This window comes from Chiloscyllium punctatum, chromosome 1 (assembly GCF_047496795.1).
Source record: "Chiloscyllium punctatum isolate Juve2018m chromosome 1, sChiPun1.3, whole genome shotgun sequence".
In the NCBI taxonomy this organism is placed as follows: domain Eukaryota; kingdom Metazoa; phylum Chordata; class Chondrichthyes; order Orectolobiformes; family Hemiscylliidae; genus Chiloscyllium; species Chiloscyllium punctatum.
This window is the reverse complement of record NC_092739.1, coordinates 121749652-121764067: the sequence shown is the minus strand read 5'-3', so window position 1 is coordinate 121764067 and position 14416 is coordinate 121749652.

Here is a 14416-nt window from a genome sequence, read left to right as displayed (position 1 = left end):
ACAGACACTCGGACGCCCCACACCGGCACCCACATACATACACACACACACACACACAAGTTTGTGGGGTGAATTTGTACTTGTAGCGCTACATTTTATTTTACTTAAAAACTGCACATTTTTATGTAAGATTTTGTAAAACCTTTTCTTTAGAGATACAATCAGTCTGACCATTGGGGCACAGACAGCCTCACATCTTCAATGCATTATCTGAGCTGACATGGCACCTACTGTTAAAGTTCACTTCAGAATGTAACTTTTTTTTAATTAACATTCTGGGGTTTACATGTGAAAGAACTGAAACCAGCCTGGTCATTCTAAAAGAGGAAAGACTTAACAAACAATCCAGGTCTTTATCAATGTATAATTTCAGTTGCATCACACTGTAAACTTTTGCTATAAATTCTGTGTCCTACAATCTTATACTCCACAACCACCTGTTGAAGGAACCGTGTTGCGAAAGCTAGTGCTTCGAAATAAACGTGTTGGACTGCAACCAGTGGTGTGTGATTTTTAACTTTTGTATTGTGTTCAATGTGCTCATATACTTCCTGTAAGGTAATGATCAGGATTTACACATTAACTATGGTCTAACTAATGTTTTTATGTAATTCTGCATAAGCTACCTGCTCTTAAGCTGACTGTGTCTTAACTAATAAAGAAATGTATCCCAAGTGCTTTCTTACTCATCCACACGTTTTCCTTCTTAAGGGATTTGTGGAGTGCACTCCAAGGTCCAGTATTTCAGTATTTCCCTGAGATAGTGAGGTATTGTTTTGATTTCTTCCTTTCCCTTTTAATGCCCCTCCCTTAATAAGGTAGGCCAAAGAGTGTTCCAAAACCCTGGTTTTTGCATTCCAATTTCTGAAATTAGAACATGGAACATTACAGCGCAGTACAGGCCCTTGAGCCCTCAATGTTGCGCCGACCTGTGGAACCAATCTGAATCCCATCTAACCTCCACTATTCCATTCTCATCCATATGCTTATCCAATGACCATTTAAATGTCCTTAAAGTTGGTGAGTCTACTACTGTTGCAGGCAGTGGGTTCCACATCCCTACTACTCTGAGTAAAGAAACTACTTCTGACATCTGTCCTATATCTATTACCTATCAATTTAAAGCAATGTTCCCCTTGTGCTAGCCATGGTCATCTGAAAAAAAAGGCTCTCACTGTCCAGCCTATCTAACCCTCTGAATATATGTCTCAATTAAGTCACCTCTCAACCTTTTTCTCTCTAATGGAAACAGCCTCAAGTCCCTCAGCCTTTCCTCGTAAGATCTTCCATCCACACTAGGCACCATTCTAGTAAATCTCCTCTGAACCCTTTCCAAAGCTTCCACATCCTTCCTATAATGTGGTAACCAGAACTGTACACAATACTCCAAATGTGGCCACACCAGAGTTTTTTACAGCTGCAGCATGATCTCATGATTCTGAAACTCAATCCCTCTACCGATAAGAGCTCACACACCGTATGCATTCTTAACAACCCTATCAAACTGGTTGGCAGCTTTCAAGGATCTATGTACCTGGACACAAATCTCTCTGCTCATCTATACGACCCAGAATATTACCATTTGCCCAGTACTCTGCGTTCCTGTTATTCCTTCCAAAGTGAATCACCTCACACTTTTCCACATTAAATTCCATTTGCCACCTCTCTGGCCAGCTCTGCAGCTTATCGATCTCTCTTTGTAACCTGCAACGTCCTTCAGCATTATCCACAACACTACCGACCTCTGTGTCATCCGTAAATTTACTAACCCATCCTTCTGTGCCCTCGTCCAGGTCAATTATAAAAATGACAAACAACAGTGGACCTAAAATAGATCTGTGCAGTACCCCTCTAGTAACCGAACTCCAGGATGAATATTTCCCATCAAGCACCTTCTTTCAGCTAACCAATTTCTGATCCAAACCGCTAAATCACCCTCAATCCCACGCCTCTGTTTTTTGTGCAATAGCCTACCGTGGAGAACCTTATCAAACGCCTTACTGAAATCCATACACATCACGTAAACTGCTTTACCCAAATCCAACTGATTGGTTACCTTCTCGAAGTATTCAATAAGCATAACCAACCCTTCACAAAATCATGTTGACTATCCCTAATCAACTTATTGCTTTCTTGATGATTATATATCCTGTCTCTTATAATCCTTTCCAATACTTTACAGGAAACAGAAGTAAAGCTCACTGGTTTATAATTTCCAGGGTTGTTTCTACTTCCTTCTTAAACAAGGGAATAACATTTGCTATCCTCCAGTCTTCTGGCACTATTCCTGTAGACAATGACAACATAAAGATCAAAGCCAAAAGCTCAGCAATCTCCTCCCTTGCTTCACAGAGAATCCTAGGATAAATCCATTCCGGTCCAGGGGACTTTTCTATTTTCACACTTTTCAGAATTGCTAACACCACCTCCTTATGCACCTCAGTCCCACCAATCTAGTAACCTGTATCTCTGCATTCTTCTTGACAACATTGTCTTTTTATACTATGATTACTGATGAAAAGTATTCATTTAGCTATCTTCCCCTATCTCCTCTGACTCCACGCACAACTTACCATTACTATGCTTGATTGGCCCTAATCTTACTGTAGTCATTATTTTATTCCTGATATACCTATAGAAAGCTCTAAGGTTTCCTTGATCCTATCCCCCAGTGACTTCTCATGTCCCTCCTGGCATTTCATAGCTCTTTCTTTAGGTCTTTCCTGCTAACTTGTAACTCTCAAGCATCCTAACTGAGCCATCACATCTCATCCTTCCTCTTGAGAAGATATTCAACTTGCTTAGTAAACCACAGCTCCCACGCTAGACAACTTCCTCCCTGCCTGACCAGTGCATACTTATCAAGGACACGCAGTAGCTCCACATTTCAACTGTGCCCACCCCCTTTCCCATCCTATGCATCCTAAATCTTGTGTAATGGCATCTTAATTGCCTTTCCCCCAGCTATAACTAACGATATATACCTATCCCTTTGCATCACTAAAGTAAACATAACCGAGTTGTGGTCACTATCACCAAAGTGCTCACCGACCTCCATATCTACCCAACACCTGGTTGGGTTCATTGCCCAGTACCAAATCTAATGTGGCCTCGTCCCTTTTTTCCCCTGTCTACATACTGTGTCAGGAAACTCCTGCACACATTGGACAAAAACTGACCCACCTAAACTACAGTATCCCAGTCAATATTTGGAAAATTAAAGTCCTCCATAACAACCACCCTGTCACACTCGCTCCTATTGAAGATCATCTTTGCTATCCTATCCTCTACATCTCTGGAACTATTTGGAGGCCTGTAGAAAACTCCCAACAGGGTGACTTTCTTTCCTGTTTCTAATCTCAGCCCTTATTACCTCAGTAGATGAGTCCTCAAAAGTCCTTTCTGCCACAGTAATACAGTCCTTGACTAACAATGCCACACCACCCCCTCTTTTTACCATTTTCTCTGTTCTTATTGAAATATCTAAATCCTGGAACCTGCAATAACTATTCTTATCCCTGCTCTACCCATGTCTCTGAAATGGCCACAACATCAAAATCCCAGGTACCAACCCATGCTGCAAGTTCACCCACCTTATTCCGGATGCTCCTGGCATTGAAGTAGACACACTTCAGACACACCTGTTGCTTGCTGGTGCCTTCTTGCGATCTTGAAATCTTAGTTCTGACCTCACTACTCAACCTCCTGTATGCTCGAATTACAATTTTGGGTCCCATTCCCATGCTGAATTAGTTTAAACCCACCCGAAGAGCAGTAGCAAATTCCACCCCCCCCCCCCCCCCCCCCCCTAGATATTGCTACTTCTCTTGTTCAGGTGAAGACCATCCTGTCTGTAGAGGTCCCACCTACCTCACAAAGAGCCCCAATTATCCAGGAATTCAAAACCCTCCCTCCTGCACCATCCCTGCAGCCACGTGATCAACTCCCCCCTCTCTCCCTATTCCTCGCCTCGCTAGCACGTGGCACGGGCAACAGACCAGAGACAACACCTCTGTTTGTTCTAGCCATAAGCTTCCACCCTAGCTCCCTGAATTTCTGCCTTAAATCCCCATCTCTCTTTCTACCTATGTCGTTAGTGCCAATGTGGACCACAACTAGGGCCTCCCTCTCCCCCTCAAGGATCCCAAATACTCGATCAGAGACAGCACGAACTATGGCATCTGGGAGGCAACACACCAACCACAATTCTCTCTTGTTCCCACAGAACCTCCTATCTGTCCCCCTTACTATGGAGTCCCAAATGACTAATGCTCTGCTCCTCTTTCCCCTTCCCGTCTGAACAACAGGGATAGACTTTGTGCCAGAGACCTGTGCCCCATTGCTTACCCTTGGTAAGCTCCCCGCCTCCATGACAGTATCCAAAACAGTAACTTGTTGTTGAGGGGAACAGTCACAGGGGATCCCTGAACTGTCTGCCGATTCCCTTTCTGTCACTTGATGATAGCCCATCTAACTTCTTCTTTTACCTGACGTGTGACTACCTCCTTGTAACTCTTCTCAATAAACCCCTCCACCTCCTCCCAAATGATCCTAAGTTCATCCAGCTCCAGTTCCCTGATCTGGTTTTCAAGGAACTGGAGTTAGGTTCACTTCCTGCAGATGCAGTCAGCAGGGACAGTAGTGGTGACCCTTACCTCCCACATTCTTCAGGAGGAACATTCAACTGCCCTAACCTCCATTTGCACTCCTGTAAATTCCCAACAAGGCTACTGAAAAACTAAGTAAAAACTAGTCACCTTACCAATCTGGTGTACAGAACCTGTTTTGTTTTGGTTGGGGGAGGAGGACAGATGGGAGACACTATCTGAGTAGTGTTTCAGGTAAAGCAACCACCCAAATATATAGCCTCACTTACCCAGTAGTTTGTGTCCGCTACTGCTCAGTGTGCGCTTCACCGGTACATGAAGTAAGCTTTTATATCTTTTAAATCTTTCAGGATTTACCTTCCCATCAGGCCTCTGGTCCTTGCTGTCACTCCTACTCCAACTGTCACAGAGTTATAGAGATGTACAGCACGGAAACAGATCCTTGGCTCCAACTCATCCAACCAGATATCCCAACTCAATCTAGTCCCACCTGCCAACACCTGGCCCATATCCCTCCAAATTCTTCCTATTCATATACCCATCCAGATTCCTTTTAAATGTTGCAATTGTACTAGCCTCCACCACTTCCTCTGGCAACTCATTCCATTTATGTACCACCCTCTGTGTGTAAGAGTTGCACCTTAGGTCTCTTTTATATCTTTTAACTCTCACTGTAAACCCATGCCCTCTAGTTCTGGACTCCCCGACCCCAGGGAAAAGACTTTGTCTATTTATCCTATCCATGCCCCTCATGATTTTATAAACCTCTACACGGTCACCCCTCAGCCTCCGACGCTCCAGGAAAAACAGCCCCAGCCTGTTCAGCCTCTCCCTATAGCTCAAATCTTCCAACCCTGGCAACATCCTTGTTAATCTTTTCTGAACTCTTTCAAGTTTCACATATCATCTATATGGATTTCAGTAAGGTGTTCAACAAAGTTCCCCATAGAAGATTGGTTAGCAAGGTTTGATCTCATGGAATACAGGGACAACTAGCTATTTGGATACAGAACTGGCTCAAAGGTAGAAGACAGAGGGTGGTGGTGGAGGGTTGTTTTTCAGACTAGAGGCCTGTGACCAGTGGAATGCCACAAGGATCAGTGCTGGGTGCTCTACTTTTTGTCATTTACATAAATTATTTGGATGCCAGCATAAGACATACAGTTAGTAAGTTTGCAGATGACATCAAAATTGGAGGTGTAGTGGACAGCGAAGAAGGTTACTTTAGATTACAATGGGATCTTGACCAGATGGGCCAATGGGCTGAGGAGTGGCAGATGGAGTTTAATTCAGATAAATGTGACGTGCTGCTTTTTGGGAAAGCAAATCTTAGCAGGACTTATGCACTTAATGGTAAGGTCCTAGAGAGTGTTGCTGAACAAAGAGACCTTGGAGTGCAGGTTCATAGCTCCTTGAGAGTGGAGTATAGGATAGTGAAGAAGGCATTTGGTATGCATTCTTTTATTGGTCAGAGTATTGACTACAGTAATTGGGAGGTTATGTTGCAGCTGTACAGAATATTGGTTAGCCACTGTTGGAATATTGCATGCAATTCTGGTCTCCTTCCTATCAGAAAGATATTGTGAAACATGAAAGGGTTCAGAAAATATTTTCAAGGATGTTGACAGGGTTGGAGGATTTGAGCTAAAGGGAGAGGCTGAACAGGCTAGGGCTGTTATCCTGGAGTGTCAGAGGCTGAGGGATGTCCTTGTAGAGGTTTACAAAATAATGGGGGGCATGGATAGGATAAATAGACAAAGTCTTTTCCCTGTGGTGGGGGAGTCCGGAACTAGAAAGCATAGGTTTAGGGTGAGAGGGGAAAGATATAAGAGAAAGAGCTGTACATCTCTATGACTCTATCTTTCCGAGAGAAAGTAGACCAGAATCGCATGACTCTACTTTCAAGGAGTTATGAACCTGCACTTGAAGGTCTCTTTGTTCAGCAACACTTGCAAGGACCTTACCGTTAAATGTATAAATCTTGCTAAGATTTGCTTTCCCAAAATGCAGCATCTCACATTTATCTAAATTAAACTCCATCTGCCACTTCCCAGCCCATTGGCTCATCTGATCAAGATCCTGTTGTAATCTGAAGTAACCTTCTTCACTGTTCACTACACCTCCACTTTTGATGTCATCTGCAAACTTACTAACTATACCTCTTATGCTCACATCCAAATCATTTATATAAATGATGAAAAGTAGCAGACCCAGCACCGATTCATGTTGCACTCCACTGGTCACAGCCCTCCAGTCTGAAAAACAACCCTCCCCCACCAACCTTGTCTTCTACCTTTGAGCCAGTTCTCTATCCAAATGGCTAGTTCTCCCTGTATTCCATGAGATCTAACCTTGTTAACCAGTCTCCAATGGGGAGCCTTGTCAAACACCTGACTGAAGTCCATATAGATCACACCTACTGCACTGTCCTCGTCAATCCTCTTTGTTACTTCTTCAAAAAACGCAGTCAAGTTCGTGAGACATGATGTCCCATGCACAAATCCATGTTGACTATCCCTAATCAGTCCTTACTTTCCAAATACATGAACATCCTGTCCCTCAGGATTCCCTCCAACAACTTGCCCACCACTGATGTCAGGCTCACTGATCTATAGTTCCCTGGCTTGTCCTTACCACCTTTCTTTTTCGTTTGTAAATATATTTGTTAGCAATTTTTTTTAATTTTACAAACATATAAAATTATTGAAGAAAACAGTCAATCACAAATATCAGTATAAAAAATAAAAACACAAATTACAATACAACTACTATCTACTAACTACTAACCTACTCTATAATACAAAGCAAACCCTAACACTGTGCAAAGCAACACCAAAAAAAGAAAGAAAAGCAAAAACAAAAACATAAAATACAGAATAGCTAAGCTCAGCGCAAGGCTCCCAAACAAAGGAACGGGAGTGTTGTATACATACCCATATTAACCCGGGACACCCAAAAACTTCGGCAGCCAGTTTACAAAGAAACTGACTGGCTGCTCACTTTCCTCACCTTCAGGGAGCCCGACAATTCGGAGATTTATCCTCTGACCTCGATTTGAGGTCGTCGATATGGTTTCACAAGGCCCGTACCTCTCACTCCAGCACCTGGATCTGACTGGATGAGGACTCCATCACAGCTTCCGAGGCCTTAGTTCGACCCTCCCCCACCTCCAGCCTCTCCCCGAGGCCCTGGATCTCCTGCTCGTGCTTCTGCAGCATGGATGCAGTAGGTTGGACCTGGGCACGAATCTCCCCATGGATTTCCTCAATCGCAGCCGCAACTTTCAAGGTAAGTCTCTCCATCGCCGGAGCCCATTCCTGTGAGTCTGTCAGGTCCCTGGGGGTTTCAGGAGAGGCTGCTGCTTCAGCAGCCTCTGGTGTGGTGGGTGCTGCAGGGGAGTGTCCTCCCTGCTGCTGTTTGCTTGCTCCTTTTCCCTTTGGCATCCTTCCCACTTAGAAATATTAACAAATATGTGTTCTGTCAGGTTTCAAACTAATATTTCCACCACATAAGTTGGCCAGGGATGGCAAAAAACACCGGTATGCCGTGGCTGTTAGGCAGAGCTGTCCACAGCAGTTCTACAGAACCGCCGCCATCTTGCCGAGTCCCCTTACCGCCCTTCTTAAACAGTGGCACCACGTTAGCCAACCTCCAGTCTTCTGGCACCTCACCTGTGACTATCGATGATACAAATATCTCAGCAAGAGGCCCAGCAAACATTTCCCAAGCTTCCCACAGAGTTTAGGGTACACTTGATCAGGTCCTGGGGATTTATCCACTTTTATGTATTCCAAGACATCCAGCACTTCCTCCTTTCTAATCTGGACATTTTTCAAGATGTCACCATCTATTTTCCTATATTCTAAATCTTCCATGTCCTTTTTCACAGTAAATCCTGATGCAAAATGCTCATTTAGTATCCACCCCATCTCCTGCAGCTCCAAACAAACGCTGATCTTTGAGGGGCCCTATTCCCTCCCTAGTTGCCTGTTTGTCCTTAATGTATTTGTAAAACCCTTTCGATTCTCCTTAACTCTATTTGCTAAAGCTATCTCATGTCCCTTTTTGCCCTCCTGATTTCCCTCTTAAGTATACTCCTACTGCCTTTATACTTTTCTAATGATTCATTCGATCAATCCTGTCTATACCTGTCATATGCTTCCTTCTGTTTCTTAACCAAACCCTCAATTTCTTTAGTCATCCAGCATTCTCTATACCTACCAGCCTTTCCTTTCACTCTAACGGGAATACACTTTCTCTGGACTCTCATTATCTCATTTTTGAAGGTTTCCCATTTTCCAGTCATCCCTTTACCTGCGAACATCTACCCCAATCAGCTTTTGAACATTCTTGCCTAATACCGTCAAAATTGGCCTTTCTCAAACTTAGAACTTCAACTTTTAGATCTGGTCTATCCTTTTCCATCACTAATAGAATTATGGTTGCTGGCCCCAAAGTACTCCTCCAATGATACCTCAGTCATCTGCCCTGCCTTATTTCCCAAGAGTAGGTCAAGTTTTGTATCTTCTCTAGTAGGTACATCCACATACTGAATAAGAAAGTTTTCTTGTACACACTTAACAAATTCCTCTCCATCTAAACCCTTAACACTATGGCAGTCCCAGTCTATGTTTGGAAAGTTAAAATCCCCTACCATAGCCACCCTATTATTTTTACAGATAGCTGAGACCTCCTTACAAATTTGTTTTTCAATTTCCCTCTAACTATTAGGGGGTCTATAATACAATCCCAATAAGGTGATCATCCCTTTCTTATTTCTCAGTTCCACCCAAATAACCTCCCTGGATGTATTTCTGGGAATATCCTCCCTCAGCACAGCTGTAATACTATCCCTTATCAAAAACACCATTCCCCCTCCTCTCTTGCTTCCCTTTCTATCCTTCCTGTAGCATTTGTATCCTGGAACATTAAGCTGCCAGTCCTGTCCATCCCTGAGCCATGTTTCTGTAATTGCTATGATATCCCAGTCCCATGTTCCTAACCATGCCCTGAATTCATCTGTCTTGCCCATTAGGCCTCTTGCATTGAAATAAATGCAGTTTAATTTATCAGTCCTACCTTGTTCTCTGCTTTGTCCCTGACTGTTTGACTCGCTTTTGTTCTGAACTGTACCAGTCTCAGATTGTTCTTTTTCCTCACTATCTCTCTAGGTGCCATTCACCATCACCAACAGCCCCCCAACCCCCCCTCCACCAGCACCATCACCTTACTAGTTTAAATCCTCCCATCAGCTCTAGCAAATCTCTCTGCCAGTATATTCATCCCCTTCCAATTCAGGTGCAATCCATCCTTCTTGTACATGTCACTTCTGCTTCAAAGGAGCCTCCATTGATCCAAAAATGTGAATCCTTCTCCCATACACCAGCTCCTCAGCCATGTCTTCATCTGCTCTATCCTCCTATTCCTGTCCTCACTAGCTCATAGCACCAGGAGTAATCCAGATATTAATACTCACGAGGACCTCCTTTTTAAATTGCTGCCTAACTCACTGTAATCTCCCTTCAGAATCTCAACCTCTTCCCTTCCTATGTCGTTGGTTCCAATGTGTACAATAACCTCTGCTGGCCCCTCTCCCACTTGAGAATTTTTCGCACCCTCTCGGAGACATCCTTGATCCTGGCATCAGGGAAGCAAGGCAGCATTCTTATTTTTTGCTGCTGGCAACAGAAAAATCTGTCTGTTCCTCAGACTAGAGAGTCCCCTATCACAATCAATCTCTTGGAACCCAACGTACTCCTCATTGCATTAGATTCAGTCTCAATACCAGAAACTTGGTTGATCGTGTGACTTTCCCCTGAGAATCCATCACCTCCCTACATTTTCCAAAGCAGCATACTTGTTTGAAGTGGGGATAGCCACAGAAGACTCCTGCACTAACTGCCTACCTCTCTTACCTTTACTGGAGTTAACCCATCTATGTGACTCTATCTGCGACTTTTCCCCCTTCCTATAGCTGCCATCCATTACATCCTCTTTCTCTTATAAATTCGTCATTGCCTCTAACTGTCTCTCTAATTGATCTACTTGATCTGATAAGATTTGCAAACAATGGCATTTATTGCAGATGTAATCCTCAGTAACACGTAAACTCTCCCTAAACTTCCACATCCGACAAGAAGAGCGTATCACTATACTAAAGACCATTTTTGTTTCTTTCAATCTACAGACCCATAAAATAGCACTGTCTTATTCCTCTACAAAACACTGCTCCAGGTTAAATTAATACTTATGGCTTATATTTTAAGTTTAATCAAGAGGTATATCTCAATAAAACATATAATCAAGAAAGAACCCACTCTACTCACTACTGCAGACTTACTGTAAGGACATGCTTAAAATATCCACTTATCTGATTCTGTGCTGTGACCTCTCCCAAACAGGTTCCTCCAAGATCAGTTGTGAATTTCACTGTTTGTTAATTTTCCCAGACGCACTCCGATGTCCAGCGATACATGAATTCAAAAACAGCAAAGGCAGTAATTGTGCAGGTTCACTGCTCTGTCAGTAAGTAGTGTGGGTTTCTTTCTCTCTCTCTCTCTTACATTGACCTCACCATGTGCTTCCTTTGTCTGTTCCTCTCAATTTTAAAAGTGCTGTTGTTTTGAATTTTTTTCTCTCCAAAGTTCCAAAACAATGCAACAGCATATAAAACAGTAATTGCTGTTCCTGGAATTTGAGGAAATCACCTCCAGCACCTAAAATACCCCAAAAAAGGAGCAGCTGTCACAGCTAGAAATTTTTCCTGTTCTCCAACTTGGGTTACCCAGAATCCTGCTGCCAAAAAAAATGAAGAAAGCTGAAATCCCAAGGAAAGCTTTTATATATTTTAAAATTAACCTACTCACCGTTTTAAGATGAGAGATAGGACAGACTGAGGTTGGGTTCCTTGGAGCAGAGGAAATTGAGAGGGAACATGATTGAATTGTATAAAATTGAGCGGCAATGATAGGGTAGAACTCTTGATGGAGGAATTAATTGGGGGCATAAGGGGGAGAAGGTTTCGAGGAGATGTGAGCACAATCTTTTCCCAGAGGATGGTGGGAATCTGGAACTCACTGCCTATAAGTGTGGTAAAGATAGAAACACTCATAACATTTAAGAAGTATTCAGATGTGCATTTGCAATGTCAAGACATACAAGGTTAAAGGACCATGGGCTGGAAATGAGATGAGCATATTTGGTTGTTTTTGACTGATGCAGATGTGATGGGCAGACGGGCCTTTTTCTGACTGTGTGAAATCAAAGATAGGATTTATTAGGAAGCAGTCAAAAGTTGGGAAATCTACTTGGCAACTGCACACATAAGCAAGCAAGTTCTCAGGAAATAAAAAAAAAGACAGGAGAGGAGTTGGGTTGTAACTTACAAGTATTGATAAATCCAGAGGTATTAAAAATGTGTTGACATGAGTTATGGTTTCCAGATGTCAGCATCCATTAAGAGTTTCCTCAGGGAACTGGGTCCAGTTGTTTTCATCCTTGCAGGCAACATTTTGGTTTCTATCCAGCCAGCAACTTGAAGCCTGCCTGAGGTGCTTGCAAACGCAAATCCTGCTTTCATTCATACAATAACTGACTTAGAATTCTAGAATTGCATATTTAAACAATTCAAGATGCTCAAGTTTCAGTAATGTTCCAAAGATATAAAGGCTTTTGTGGTGTACGGACACTTCTGAACAGGTTAATTTTTTGTTTTAAAAATGTATGATTCTTGCAGTGTATCGGTATTTGTGTGGTTATCCTTATGTTACACTCTCATTTCTTTAGATATTAGATTAGATTAGATTAGATTCCCTACAGTGTGGAAACAGGCCCTTCAGCCCAACAGGTCCACACCAACCCTCTGAAGAGTAACCCACGCAGATCCATTCCCCGACGTTTACCCTTGACTAATGCATCTAACACTATGGACAATTTAGCATAGCGAATTCACCTAACCTGCACATCTTTGGATTGTGGGAGGAAACCAGAGCATCCGGAGGAAACCCATGCGGACACAGGGAGAACGTGCAAACTCCAAACAGTCAGTCATCCGAGGCAGGGATTGAATCTGGGACCCTGGCGCTGTGAGGCAACAGTGCTAACCACTGAGCCACTGTGCCACCCCTAAAGGGATTATGAAGTGGTACATTGCATAATGAAGGCCTGTAAGATATATTTGGGAGACCAATTGATGTCATTAAATCTGCTAAAAGGTTTAGTTTTTAGCTCACTACGTTTTGCCCTAAAATGAGCAAATGAATGGCAGAAATAATGAGGAGGAGAGTGTTGAAGAAGATTTTGATTTTCTTTTCACAACAAACACAAGCCTGGATCTTGAAACAGCTCTAGACATTGAGAGACCCAATACTCCATCACTCCAAAAGGCTACACTCATCCCTTATTCTAATCAGCTGATCTCAATAATATGCAATGGATTAGGAAGAGGACATCTGGAAAACTCCTTCTATTTCATGCTCCACATTCTTGCATTTGGAGTTCCTTTTGCATAACCTGTACCTTGAGAGCTTTGTCAACCTCTTTATTTTACTCCAGTGACAAAAGTTGTATTTGTACAGAGCTTTTAAAATGTCATAGCATTTCATACTAACATTATAAAGCAAGATTTGACAGCAAATCACACCAGTTGATATTAGGATAAAAGACAAAAAGCTTTGTTAAAGAAGGTTTTCAGAAGCATCTTGAGGAGAAATCAGAAGTAAGAAACAAAGATGTTTCACGAACAATCTCTGAAGAAACAGGCACCAGTAGTGGTGTAATTAAAATTGGAGATCCTAGAGAATTAGATCTGCGCAGAAATGTTCAGAGAGTTGTGGGACTGGAGAAAAATGGAGGTCAGGTGAGGATATGAAAAGATTTGAAAACAAGTATGAGAAGTTTAAGGTTGAAGCATTGCTTAGCCTTTGCTTGGGAACTAATGTAGTTTGAAGAAAAGTGAGGACTGCAGATGCTGGAGATCAGAGTCAAAAAGTTTGGCACTGGAAAACCACAACTGGTCAGGCAGCATCCAAGGAGCAGGAGAGTCGATGTTTTGGACATAAGCCCTTCATCAAGAATGGGTTGGGGGAGGGGGTTTGGGGGGTAAGGGGCTGAGTTAAATAGGAGAATGGAGGTGGGGGAAGTTAGCTGGGAAAGCGATAGGTAGATGCAGCAAGGGGGGAGAGGGAATGATGAAGGTCAGAACGGAGGGTGAAGTGGATAGGTGGGAAGGAAGATAGAAGGCAGGACAGTTCAAGAGGGCGCTGCCAAGTTGGAGGTTGGATCTGGGATAAGGTGAGGGGAGAGGAGATGATAAAACTGGTGAGGTTATCGTTAATGCCGTGTGGTTGGAGGGTCCCAAGGCGGAAGATGAGGCATTCTTCCTCCAAGCGTCGGGTGGCTGGAGGATTTGGTGGTGGAGGAGGCCCAGGATTTGTGTGTCTTTGGCAGAGTGTGAGGGAGAGTTGAAGTGGTCAGCCACAGGATGGTGGGGTTGTTTGGTGCGTGTCCTGGAGAAGTTCCGTGAGTTCCTGTCTCCCCAATGTAGAGGAGACCACATCAAGAGCAAGAGATACAGTAGATGAAGTGTTTGAATGTCCAGAAAAATCTCTGCCAGATGTGGAAGGATTCTTTGGGGTCTTGGGAGGAGGTGTGGGCACAGGTTTTGCAACTCTTGGGGCAGCAAGGGTAGGTGATGGGAGTTGAGGGTGCTTTGGTGAAGAGCATGGACCTAGTGAGGGAGTCACAGAGGGAATGGTCTCTGGAATGCAGATGGGGTGAGGAGGGAAATATATCTTTGGTGCTGGGGTCTG